The sequence below is a fragment of the Macaca fascicularis genome, chromosome 6, assembly GCF_037993035.2.
Source record: "Macaca fascicularis isolate 582-1 chromosome 6, T2T-MFA8v1.1".
NCBI classification, from domain to species: domain Eukaryota; kingdom Metazoa; phylum Chordata; class Mammalia; order Primates; family Cercopithecidae; genus Macaca; species Macaca fascicularis.
In genome coordinates this window covers 155524093-155536886 of record NC_088380.1, presented here as the reverse complement: position 1 = coordinate 155536886, position 12794 = coordinate 155524093, and the positions used below count along the sequence as shown (strand labels likewise).

The window sequence follows — 12794 nt, the reverse complement described above, 5'->3', positions numbered from 1 at the left end:
GTTCAAAGCTGGGAGGACAGGCTAGACAGCAAAGAGTAGACTATCAATATGGACAGGATGATTTAGGAAGACTTCAGGCAAATGGAATCATTGCCTCTGAAAAACTTGAGTCTTATATCCAAGGTGCTACTAAGCTCGCTCTGAACCCTGCTCCCAAACTCTCCCCGCTCTGGCAGAGGCAAAGGCATAAGAAGGAAGTAAACTATACAGGGACAGGATTTCCCTGGCACAGGACACCACAAACGCTTTCATATTTATTATCTTTGAATAGAGGAAGTCGGCACTCAGAGAGGCTAACCAACTTGTCCAAGGTCACCCAGGAGCCTGCAATCAACCCAGGGCTCCCGCCTGACCTCCATCAGATGGGCAGCGCTCCGGCCAGGGAGGGCGCGTGCTGGCCAGCCCGGAGCGGGTGAGATCGCCCCAGCCCGCCTCTGCGCCCACTCCCCTGTGCGCCGTGCTGGCAGAGCGGCACCCCCGCTGTCCCTGGCGCCCAGTGGGGGCGGCAGCGGGCAGGGCAGCGGGGACCACCGGGGCTGGGGGCTGTTGATCCCGTGGAGTCCGGCTCGGTTGGGGAGAAGAACCATGCGCGGCGAGCCCAGGTGATCCGGAGCTGGGGTCCTGCGTCCACAGCCCCTGGCCCGCGCCTCGAGCCCGCCGGCTCCCCAGCGCGGGGGCTGGAGCCCGCACCCGAGGGGGCGGTGGGGAGGGCGCAGGCAGCTGCTGGGAGCGCAGCAGCAGCGGCGGCGGCAGAAGCTCGGCTCGGCGGCTGGGGGTGGCCGCTTGAATCTGCCAGGGCGCCTCGCTCCGTCGCCTTCGGCAGCGGGTATGTGCGGCAAGTGCGCTGGGGGTCGGGACCCCAGGAGCCCACGGGTGCCGGTGGGGACGCGGCGGGGGCGGGGCAGCACGACGGGGTCGGGGGCTTGGGGGTTCAGTACTCAGGAGACCTGACTTTGCGGCAGGGTGGGCTGCGGGGCGGCTCAGGGTGTAGGTGGGCTGGCTGGTTGTATACGACGTGTTTCCAGCGTGGGATCACTGTAGGCTTGAGGCTGTTGCTTTGCACTTGTGTATGTAAGTACTTGTGAAACTGCATATGTGCTCACTGACTATACAAGGGAGGTTGTGTATGTAAAGATTTGTGTGTGTGCGTGTTTGTAAGAGAAAGCACGCACAGGCTGTGCATCCATAGCCAAGTGTGTAACTGGATGTGTGTGTGGACTGTATGGCTGGTCCTTGATGTGCAGCCCAGAGACTGTGCTGTGCATGCGTGTGTGTGTGTGTATGAGAGAGAGAGACAAGATAGTGTGTCTTGAGCGTCCACTTGGATGTGTGTGTATATGTGGCCACGAGTGTGTGGGGCTGCATAAAGCCTTGGCGGTCACTGCTGGTACTCGCAACCATCCTGCAGTTGCCTTTCACAGAATCCCAATCCCAATTTCAGATGCATCTCCTCACAGCTTGCTACCCTGTGCGGCACTGTGCTGTTAGTTGCCTTTGAAAGAAGCGGCTGTTGATACAAGGAAGTGGCAGCTGGCAGAGGTGAAAAAGTGGTAGGCATGAGCTTGTCTTCCTAGAGTTCAATGTTAAGAGAAAATCTTGGCTTGATTTCCATTTGGTCCAATCAAAGGAAGAAATAGAATGTTTCTTAGGGTATAGGTTTGACATGAACCGAAGGAGGCTTTTGATGGAAGGACACTGGTTCGAGTTTGCCCTCCCTGTCTTCTATCGCTGGGATGGATTCTCTGGCCCTTAAAGCTGTGGGTGACTGTGGTGGGCAGTAGTGGATATTTACCCTGTCGCCGGAATGGAACTTCAGCATCAGTGACCAAGGGAGATGTTGCTGCGTGCTCCTGGTGAGCACGGGTTTTGAAGGAAAAGGATGTGGGTGGTGGATGCAGTGCCCTGGAAACAAGGAAAAAGTCAGGGCAGGGATGAGACCTGCAGAGTTCTGAAGAGCAGCTCTCACCTAGGAAATATACAAGTGTCAGGAAAAAAAATTAGTAAAAAGTAAAGAGGTTTTGCCGCGTTAGCAAGTCATTTCTTAATCATGTTTATTTTCCTCATGCATTCTCATCTTAAAATCTCTCTTATGTTTGCATCATTCCCTCCTGTGGGAAATATCCTTATTATAATAATTATTATAGAGGAGAGCTACAGTCATCATTTAAATGCTAGGAGAACTGTAGCTCACTGAAGCTAGCAAGAGCTTCAGGTAGCATTTAGTCCAGCTCATATGGAGCAGAAGGAGGCCCCAGGGCCCAGAGGACAGTAGTGTGTCTGGTTCCTCTGAGTTACCTGGATTTCAGTCCTGATGCTGTTCCTTCTGGGGGCAAAAGCATCCTTGAAGCCAACAAATCAAATGTATATTCTTTCACCCTGCTCTTCTGGACCTCCCTGATTCTGTTCATCTCCTCATCTCCTTCCCCAACATCACAGACTAAAGGACAGCACCTGAAATCCAACATAAGCATCCTGCTACCCCAAGCCGCCTCCTGATTTTTCCACCTGTGATTGAACACCACCATCCTCTACATCACCCAGGCTGGGAAGTGAAGTCACCTTTTTATTCCTCCTCTTCCTTCATCAGTAGCTGCCGTAGTTTTCATCAATAGGCAGGTTTTATCTATTTTTCCCTCAATACCTCTTAAATTTATTTTGTTTTTCTTTTTCATTCCCACTGCTACCACCTTATCAGGTAAGGCCCTTATTTGGGAATTTCTGGAGATAGGAATAAATATAGACTATGATCACTGAAAAAATGCAAAGCAAATACATGAATTGAACACCCTTGATATTATCACTATCTGACTAACAAGTTAAATTAGTTTTTTGGAAGAATCTGGAGGATGGCTTTAGCATCATTGTGTGACATAGATCAAGTTTCTTTACCTTTCTAAGTCTCGGTTTCTTCACCTGTGAAATGTGATGAATGATTTCAACTAGAATCTAGTCACTAGATCATTTCCAAGGATTCTCTCAATGCTAGAATTCTCTGATTGCCATTGATGTTCTTGTTTGTAGCAGGAAACATTTCACCTAATTTCTTATGGTTACCTTCTGATATTTAACCAATCAATTTGTTGATATGAAAATTCAATCTTCCATATCATTGCTTTTTTGAATATTGAAAAATGTGTCCAGCCTTATTAAGCTAACTTCACACCATGCAGTAATTCAGGATTTCTTGGCACTATTGGAATTTTGAGCTAGATAGTTCGTTGTTGTGAGGACTGTGCTCTGCATCATAGAATGTTCAGCAGCGTCTCTGGCATTCATTAGATGCCAGTAGCAACTCCTACTTGTGACAACCAGAAATTTCTCTAGGCATTGCTAAATGTCCCGGAGGGTGGGTGGGCAAAATACCCCTCCTCCCACCACTCCATTTGAAAACCACTGCTGTAATTCAAACACGAGTCTTGTAACCTTGTATAGAAACATCTTACAACAAAGTTTTTAAATAAATAGATGAATTGCTGTGTTGCTAGCTGCCTTCCCACCCGCTTCCAACTTTACCACCCTCACACATTTACCTTTATCCCTCCTGCTTTTCACTGCCTTGTTGCTATGCCTGGAAATGCTCAACATGCTGCTGAAGGCTGAGAAGCATTTGGGAGGCAATATAATAATAATCTTAATAGCTCACATTAATCTAGACCTTGATATGTGCCAGACACTGTTCTAAATGCTTAATGAGAATGATCTTATTTAATCTTCATTAAGAATCCTATGAAAGGATTCATAGGATACACACTTCTGTTACTCTCATTTTAGCAATGCGGTAACTCAGACTTAGAGAGGTAAAATAATGTGCCCAAGTTTTCTCAGTTATGGATCAGTGAAGCTGGGATGAAATTGTGTGTTGTCTGATTCCAGAATCCATGCTCTGAACCTCCATATTACAGTGCCTTGCATGAACGGGATCTTGGTATTACAGGGTGGAAAAGCACTTAGGTATCCTCAAGCCCGGTTGTATATCCAAGTCTCCCTCTAGAAAACAGGCTAGAGACTATGAGGTTGTGCGTTGTGTTGAACTGAAATGTGATTTGAGCTGAAATGTGATTTATCTCATTTTTATGTCTTCACCCCCTCTCTGTTATTCAGAAATAGCTCAAAGGCATATGCAGAGTGAGAGGGGTGCGGCAGGGTTGGGTAATGGAAAAGTGGGGAGGTGCAGGGGAGAGGAGGGATGGAGAAAGGAACAATGAATTATACCTTTATTTTTCCATTAAGCTCTCCTTACCATCAATCTAAACTTTAGATATTTCTTCTCTTGTCAAAATTAAAGTTGCCATTTTTTTAAAAAAAGCTCTGTCTTTATTCTTCTTGATTTGCCCCTTGATTCCTCCATTCTGCATGCTGTTGACTTTTTTATACTATTGAGGCAGTAGAAAGTAGTACAGATTTGAACAGAGGGAAATACAATGTAAATGGCTACCAAGTAGACTTATTCATAGGGCTAGCCTTAAATATAGTCTGAGTAACAATGACTGCCTTACCATTTACCAATTACTAATATGCTTGCAAATCTAAGGCACGTCTAAAAAGGTTGACTGTTTTTTTAAGACCCTATGTCAACAAATTCACAGGTTTGGTAACTGCCAGTGAATAAATGATAGAGCGCTGGCTTTACCAGCCTCATGGTTGAGTTAAGACAGTGGTTCTCATACTTTCATGAGTGACAGAATATTTGGACTGTTTGTAACACAAAGGATAAATGGTTGAGGGGATGAATACCCCATTTTACATGATCATGATGTGATTATTTCACATCGCATACCTGTATCAAAACATCTCGTGCACCCTACTATGTACCCACAAAAATTACAAATTAATTTAAAAAAAACACAGATTGCTGCTCCTCATTCCCAAAGTTTCTGATTCACCTAGGTTAAGGTCTGAGAATTTACATTTCTAATAAGTTCGCAGGTGATGATGTTGCTCCACGTCTTGAGACCACTATCTGAGAACTATTGGGTTAAGACCTAAAGAACAAAAATGAACTCACAATCCAGCCACTTGGATTTTTGGAATGAAAATATATCTGATTTTAAGATAACTAAACATTTGGATTAATGAGAATCAATGAGTGGAACAAGACTGAAAGGTCAATAATTACTAGGGATGAATTGACATTTCTTACTAAGCATCTAAGCTTTGCCTCTTATTTTGAGTTTCAGAAAAACCTTTGCTTTTTCTCAGCAATTGTACCTCTAGGTTGAATTAATTCTGGTCTTAGATCTTGTCATGTTCCTTGTCTTCACCTACCCCCACTGCTACCTTAATTTGGATGATAAATTTCCTCATTACTCACAGAGTAATCCAAATCAAAAGTCCTTTAATATCTTGTCTACTGCCAGATAAATTCTGAAGAGTCTCTCTAAGTTAAGAAAAATATATTATCTGTCCATGAAGTTTGTATTTCTTTCCTTTTCAAATCCACATTAGCACTATGGAGAAACCCAACAGAAATTTAAGTCTGCATATTTACGTAGAACTAATTTAATGTTTGATATCTCAATCAGAAAGTTTCTTTTAAAACCGAATTTCAAATTCAATCAACTCTTTCCTTTTTCTTGAATATTAGCTTCTTTTTTTTTCACGATCACACATTCCCCATCCAAGCAAGATGTCTCTAAGCACTTGCTCAAAAAGATCTGTTCTGAAACTCAGCTTTAGTTTAAATAATGTTTATTGAATATTTATCGTATGTATATTTCGTGCACCTAGTCTTTGATTTTTCTAGGAACTTCTGAGAGAAGTATTGTCTCTCTCATCTACAGATGAGAAAACTAAGGCCTAGACACTTAAACTCTTGTATTAGTTAGAAGGCTAGGTGTATTAGTAAATATATTTATTGGTTATACATAATAAAAGCCAATGCTGGCTACTTAAACAAAAATTTGGGATTTATTGAAAAAACAATGGTGCTTTCATGATGGAGTTAAGGAACTGGGCTCCAGGAAGGATGGGAAAACAGCCAATTCTAGAAAACTCAGCTCCTGGAGTTCATGACCCTTTCCACATTGCTTCTGCCATTAGTTTGACACATTCCTAGGAGTCTGTTCTCTTAGTTCAGATTCTCAAGAAAGAGAATCTGATTGGCTCAACTGTTTATGACCAAGAAGTCATAACAGAAGCATAGTTGCCACAGGCTCATCTTGTGGTGGTGGTAAAGTTTTCCAGTGACAAGTGGTGTAGTGGATGCCTGAATAAATGTCCCCTCCTATCACACAACTAGTATGGCAAAGACGGGATTTAAATGCAGGTTTGACTTCAAGGCCAGTATTTTTCTTCTTTGAAAGGGATGTTGGATGGAGAATCACATACTGTGGCTTGTAATAAAGACGATCTGCCTTTCTTTTTGAGGTTCCCCTACATTAGGCAACCCAGGCACAACATCCTGATCCTTCCATTCGTGCACCTCTCTTCGACTCTGATACTTCAGTGGGCACATCCTGGCTCCCCTCTGTCCACCTGGTTTCTGTGTCATGTGGCCTGGCTTCTCATTCTGCTCATGTTTGTCACATCTGTTCACCTAGCACGACTCTAACTCACAGATTGTATCTCATCTTCAACCCGCACAGTAGGTCATCACTGAATGCCAAGCACCTTCATGAGCATTGCTGAGAGCTCTGTATCTCATTTAACTTTTCTAAAAACTCTGTTGTTGCCCTTTTTGAGGCTTATTTTCCAATATTTTATTATGAAAATACATACTTAAGGGACAGGTTGAAAGAGCTATATAGTGAACACTCATATAGTCACGAAAAAGATTCTGTAATTCTAATTTTACCATAGTTGCTTTGTCATATTTCTGTGTATCTATTCACCAATCCGTTCTTTGGATGATTGCAAAGTTGTTGTTTCTTATTCTTACTTTTATGTCGGGGAAACAAACCAAGACAGGTGACATGACCGGTCCAAGGTCACTCATGAGGTGGTAATTGGGCTGGTACTTAACACTGGCAGTCTGAATCTCCAAAGCACCTTCTTTTTTGTTTTGTTTTGTTTTTGAGATGGAGTCTTGCTCTGTCAACGAGGCTGGAGTGCAGTGGCGCAATCTCAGCTCACTGAAACCTTAGCCTCCTGGGTTAAAGTGATTCTTCTGCTTCAGCCTCCCGAGTAGCTGGGACTACAGACATGCATCATCACGCCCGGCTAATTTCTGTACTTTTTTTTTTTTTTTTTTGAGACGGAGTCTCACTCTGTTGCCCAGGCTGGAGTGCAGTGGTGCAATCTCGCTCACTGCAAGCTCCGCCTCCTGGGTTCACGCCATTTTCCTGCCTCGGCCTCCCGAGTAGCTGGGACTACAGGCGCCTGCCACCACGCCTGGCTAATTTTTTGTATCTTTAGTAGAGATGGGGTTTCACCGTGTTAGTCAAGATGGTCTCGATCTCCTGACCTCATGATCCGCCCACCTCGGCCAATTTCTGTACTTTTAGTAGAGATAGGGTTTCACCATGTTGGCCAGGCTGGTCTCGAACTCCTGACCTCAGGTGATCCACTAGCCTCGGCCTCCCAAAGTGCTGGGATTACAGGCATGAGACACCGAGCCCAGCCCTAACCACCTTATTAACCACCAAACAGCTTTGTCTCCCCTGTAAGGGGAGAGGGAAAGACTCACTAAAGTTCAGGTAGTGGCAGGGCAATGTCCAGTGCCCAGGTTATCTGATTCTCAAGCTCCCATAATTTCCATTACATTGAGCCACAAAAAATAGTCCACCTTCCAAGTAGTAGTGTTTCTTTGCTCCCCCAGAGATCAGCAGTTTTGGTATTTTACAATCTACCTTACATCTCTGGAAAATCTGATTTTTGACACAGATGATTTCATAAAATGAATGCACTCTTTCTTCCTTCTCAACGTTTCAAAATGGTTTATGAAAATGACAGACTGAGAAATTATCATTTTGGATAACTTTTTGCAATGTTCAGAGGACTTTCACATAAGGTATCTTATTTGAACTTCATGAATAGTAGTGGATCTATAAGACAGATGGGCTGGATATCTTAACCACACTGAACAGCTATAAACCTGGGGCAAAGTGAGGAGCTCAAAGCCACATGATGCCAAGAGCAAAATTGAGCCTTAGTTAAAAACGTATTGTCTTTCAAGTGCTGGTAGACATTCTGGAAGCTTTGAGAAGCTAAATAAGTAATAGTAAATTAAGCTGGGAGAGCTGAGATAGGGGATCATTGAGATCTGGGTTTGTGTGCGTGTGTGTGTGGAATAACTTAGTGGTTAAAACTCTGGGCTCTGGAGTCACTGTCTGGAATTGCTTTGGGTGGCTCCTCTTTCCTATGCCTCAGTTTCTTCATCTGTGAAATGAGAATAGTGTGAAGTGAAGGTGAATGAGGTAATACAGGTGAAGGGTTAGGTTCTTGGTCTGTTATAAAAATGTGCCATTGCTCTTCTTCTGCTTCTTCCCCAGGAGCCCTTTCTTCTGTGTTAAACGGACCCCTCTAAAGTCTATGGGTATAATTTTATTTTTTGTTCCAGGGGTTGGTTTAGAAACTCTTGGTAGGAGATTGTTGACAGCAGCCTTTGGGGAGGTGACATTTTATTAGTCTAGGAAAAATGTAGATTTTGCTCAAGCATTTTCATCTAAGAGGCTGTAAATAGCCTACGTCTTTTGAGATTGCACTGGCATGTTTAATTGGATATGATCATTAGCACATGATATCTGAAATGGAGAATTCTGTATAAATGGTTTCCTAATCCAGGAGGTTCAGAAGAAATAGCATAGAGCAAGGACAGCAGAGGTAAACATGCCTGCAGAAACCTTTCTCTTGGCACGCAGAGCAAATACTAGAATCCAGGTCTCTCAGCCAATGAGGCATTTAAACAGATACAGCAAACTCATTAAAGAGGATTTCAGAAGGGTATACTCACCTGGACAGATTGCACTCCATCCTTGCAGTGTCTCCTGAACTGCTCTCCAGGAATCATCTTCATCAGAATCACGGGGGCATTTATGATTCAAAAATGCTTTGAGGCAGGGCGCGGTGGCTCACGCCTGTAATCCCAGCACTTTGGGAGGCCAAGGCGGGCAGATCACGAGGTCAGGAGATCGAGACCATCCTGGCTAACACGGTGAAACCCCGTCTCTACTGAAAATACGAAACAATTAGCGGGGCGAGGTGGCGGGCGCCTGTAGTCCCAGCTACTCGGGAGGCTGAGGCAGGAGAATGGCGTGAACCCGGGTGGTAGAGCATGCAGTGAGCCGAGATCCGGCCACTGCACTCCTGCCTGGGCGACAGAGCGAGACTCCATCTTAAAAAAAAAAAAAATGCTTTGAATGTGGCAGTGCCTGAACCTACAGTTTTCTGTGTGATTTTTAGATATAGTAATGTTTGAGAACCACTGCTGTCAACAGCATAATTCTGTAACACTCAAAATACTAGTTGTAAAGAGTTATATTTAGATGAAATGCAAATTTTGATTTGACCTGCTCCCAATTGCAGACCTCTGAAATCAGTAATGACAAGACCTTTTGGGCCTTTTCAAACTCAGCCTTCAGAGGCTTATCCTATATAGAAGAGGAATAATTTCTGTAGCCACATCCCAAAGTAGGGGAGATGGGCCACTAGGTGCACAGCTGCCTTTGTGAAGAAGCAGAGTAAGAAATATCTACCCAGAAATTATTGGGACACAGGAAAGGTGGAACCCACCTTATTACAACAGCTGGCTAACATCATACTGTGAACTCATTGAGCACCTGCTTTATAAGTGTTCATTTTCTATTTTTAAATTTTGCATCAACCTTGTGAGGTTGTTGGTATGTTTATCCCCATTATACAGATGAGGCTGCTGAGGCTATGAAAAGTCAAGTAATTTGCCCAACATCATATTGGTAATTAATAGAACTAGGACAGATTCCAGGGTTGTGGTTTGAATCAGGGGTTGGCAAACTATCTATCCCACTGCCTGTTTTTGTACAGCTTGCAAGCTAAAAAATAAATGTTTACGTTTTTAAATTGTTCAAAAAAATCAAAAGAAGAATAATATTTTGTGACAAGTGTAAATTATGTAAAATTCAAATTTTTATGTCCATTTATTTAGTTTTATTGGAACACAGCCATGTCCATCATTTATGTATTGTTAATGGCTGTTTTCATACTACACAGCAGAGTTGAGTAGTTGTAACAGTGACCTTATGCTCTTGACAGCCTAAAATACTTGGTAAATAGCCATTTACAGGGAAAAAAAAAGAGCCAACTCCCACTTTAAACCATTATGCCAGCATTTCTCAAACTTCAGTCGTTTGAGTTTTACTCCTTCGTGATTCTTGCCACCTTTTCATACCATCTGGAACATTAACTGTGTAACATTTTTCTTTAGATCAATTAATTTTCCTTAAATAAATTTATTTTATAAGGAAACAAAATTGAAAAGTGAAAACCAGTACCAATTGCAAGAAATAGAAGATAACTGTACAAACAAATACAATATACCAAGAACAATGTATTCATATTATATTTCAGCTAAATAGCTGGAACAGACAATGTTGGTGTTGCTTCATTTCCCTGTAGTTCCCCTGACCATTTCTCTGTAAGCCGTCAGACTTCCAATGATGAACCTGCAACATTTTTGGAGGGCTGCTCTCAGTCTACTGGAATCCCCTTTGCACACAAGCACAATAAATTGGAGGTGCCTGAGAATCCAAGTTCCACTTTGGATAGCTCTAACCAACAAATTGTGGGTGCAGGAGTATCCACACCCCACCATCCTACCCGCTTGTCTGGGAGAATTCTGAGGCATATGTTTTACACCATTTCCCAAAGCTTCCCTGTGAGATTAAGCTTCAGTGGCTTAATAACACACATTTTATTGACTGTGCCTTATTCCGTTTTTTGTATTATTATCCCATATCTGTGTACTGGCACCTGCCAAATTAGTAATGTGTATTTAGTCCTTATCAAGAGTTCCGCTTCTTGGGGTCCCAACTAAGACAATAGTGTTTCCAGAAAAAAAACCTGTGAGTCTGAGACCTATTCTTCCTTTAAAAAGAGAGATTAGGAAATAACAGGAGGGTTTTCATAGATAAACTAGCACCTATTTGAATCCTTTAAATCAACATAAACAGTAACTAAAATAGAAAATTAAAAGGGAGCACGTTTTTTTGCCATACGATCTGATGAGTACTTAATGCTCTAGATACCTACTGCCTAAGACCATATCCTTTCTCCAGTGGGATATGAGCCACACTTGGAGAACTGCTGTTTTGCCACGGTGGTTCTCAAAGAGTGGTCCCTGAACCACCAGCAGCAGTAATATCTGTGAATCTGTTAAAATGTAGATTCTCCATTCTAAATCTACTACATCAGAAACTTGGGGGTAAGGTCCAGCCTTTGTATTTTTACAAGCCTCTAGGTGATTCTTATGCATGCCTAAACTTGAGAACCATTGCTCTACAATAAACAGCCTCTTAGTTCTGTTCTTGTTGCATTCCTGGATTTCCTCAGAATTCAGAATCATCCAAGATTTGTTTATTTCCCTCAAACGTGACTATCTGATGGCTTTCTGGCCTCTAAGCCTCCTACTGAGGTGGATCCTTTCACTTGTCAAGGCACACAGATCAATAATTGGACAGCACTGATGATTGAAATGAATTACCTCACAGTGAGTCTCAAACTCCTCGTGAGCCTTGCACCCATTTCTCCTGTGGAGCCACAAAGACAAGGCTAATTATTCCTTCTCTAATTATTGAGTAGGACTTTCAGACTATGCCATGCCATTTATTCTCAGATGCTTGCTGATCACATACTATATCTCTTTTCTCATATCATTTGTGGTCAAATAGCAAGTGAAATGTTAATCAAGTGATTCCAAAAGCACATGAATTAATGACTGAATTGTCTCTTTTTTTCCCATGAAATTTCCAGATTCACACTTAATTGGTCCTGTTTTCTTGGGATCTCATTGTATTCTTTGGGGAAAAAAATTCTCTCCTTTGGGGAAAAAAACCCCTGATTTCTAGAAACACTAGATATATCCCATTCAGCACAACATGAAATGGAAGTGTATGTTACCCCTTTATTTTTCCTGTAATCCATTCCTCTTAACAAGAGGTAGATTGGGTATGCCTTTTAAATATCCTTTCATTGGTTAAGGGCTGTTTTATGTAATAGTTTTTTCACAAAGGTGCTAAACTTACCAGCTGTGATATGTTTATTTACCCAGCTGAGAAATGTGTGTTTACTTTCAAAAAAGTTAAAAGCATTTTGCATCCTAATTGTACTTATCAGTATAGGTGTATTTAAATTATAACAGAATTGGTGTCCGTATTGGATATTCAGTTAAAACTTGTAATTTAGGACTAAATCTTTCTAAATGACTTAGTTCAAATGACATTTTTACTACCAGCATGTGAAACACAGGCTTCTTTTTTTTCTTTTTAATTGTTTGTACACATTTTCACCTGTACACTGCAATTTAGATCTGTAGATAAACAATGTGATTTTTTCGTGAGGGACTAATTTATAGGCAGAAATTCTTTTCAAGAGAATGTATCAGCTGATTAAGATTTAAAAAATTGCCAGGACAGCATCCTATAAATTCTGAATGTTTCCCAGAAAACAAAATCCAAGTAAATAGCCAAGAAGAGGATTCTTTTCTTCCATTTAGTGAGAGTATTTTCTTTGCTGCAAGTTTTCAGATGATTTGATAATTTTTTTCATACTGAAGGTCAAGAGAGTTTGGAGTACTAGGAAATCATGATCATGATGGAATTTGTAAGACTCTGTATGAGTTGCTTGCTTGAGTGATCCTGATGGGATTGTGTGTTTTAGTGCAT

General features: G+C 42.1%; 1 protein-coding gene across 3 annotated transcripts in view; it reads left to right on the top strand.

Annotated features, from left to right (window-relative positions):
- The first annotated feature begins 360 nt into the window (after positions 1-360).
- Positions 361-12794, top strand: part of HTR4 (5-hydroxytryptamine receptor 4) — a 195239-nt gene continuing 182805 nt past the window's right edge. Inside the window, exon 1 of one of the 3 annotated variants that reach the window (XM_045394373.3) lies at positions 361-602. The gene's annotated coding sequence lies outside the window, so the exon portion shown is untranslated. Of the gene's footprint in view, positions 827-12794 lie in introns of all 3 variants that reach the window. The other 2 variants (XM_005558201.5, XM_015452112.4) reach the window with 2 other exon arrangements.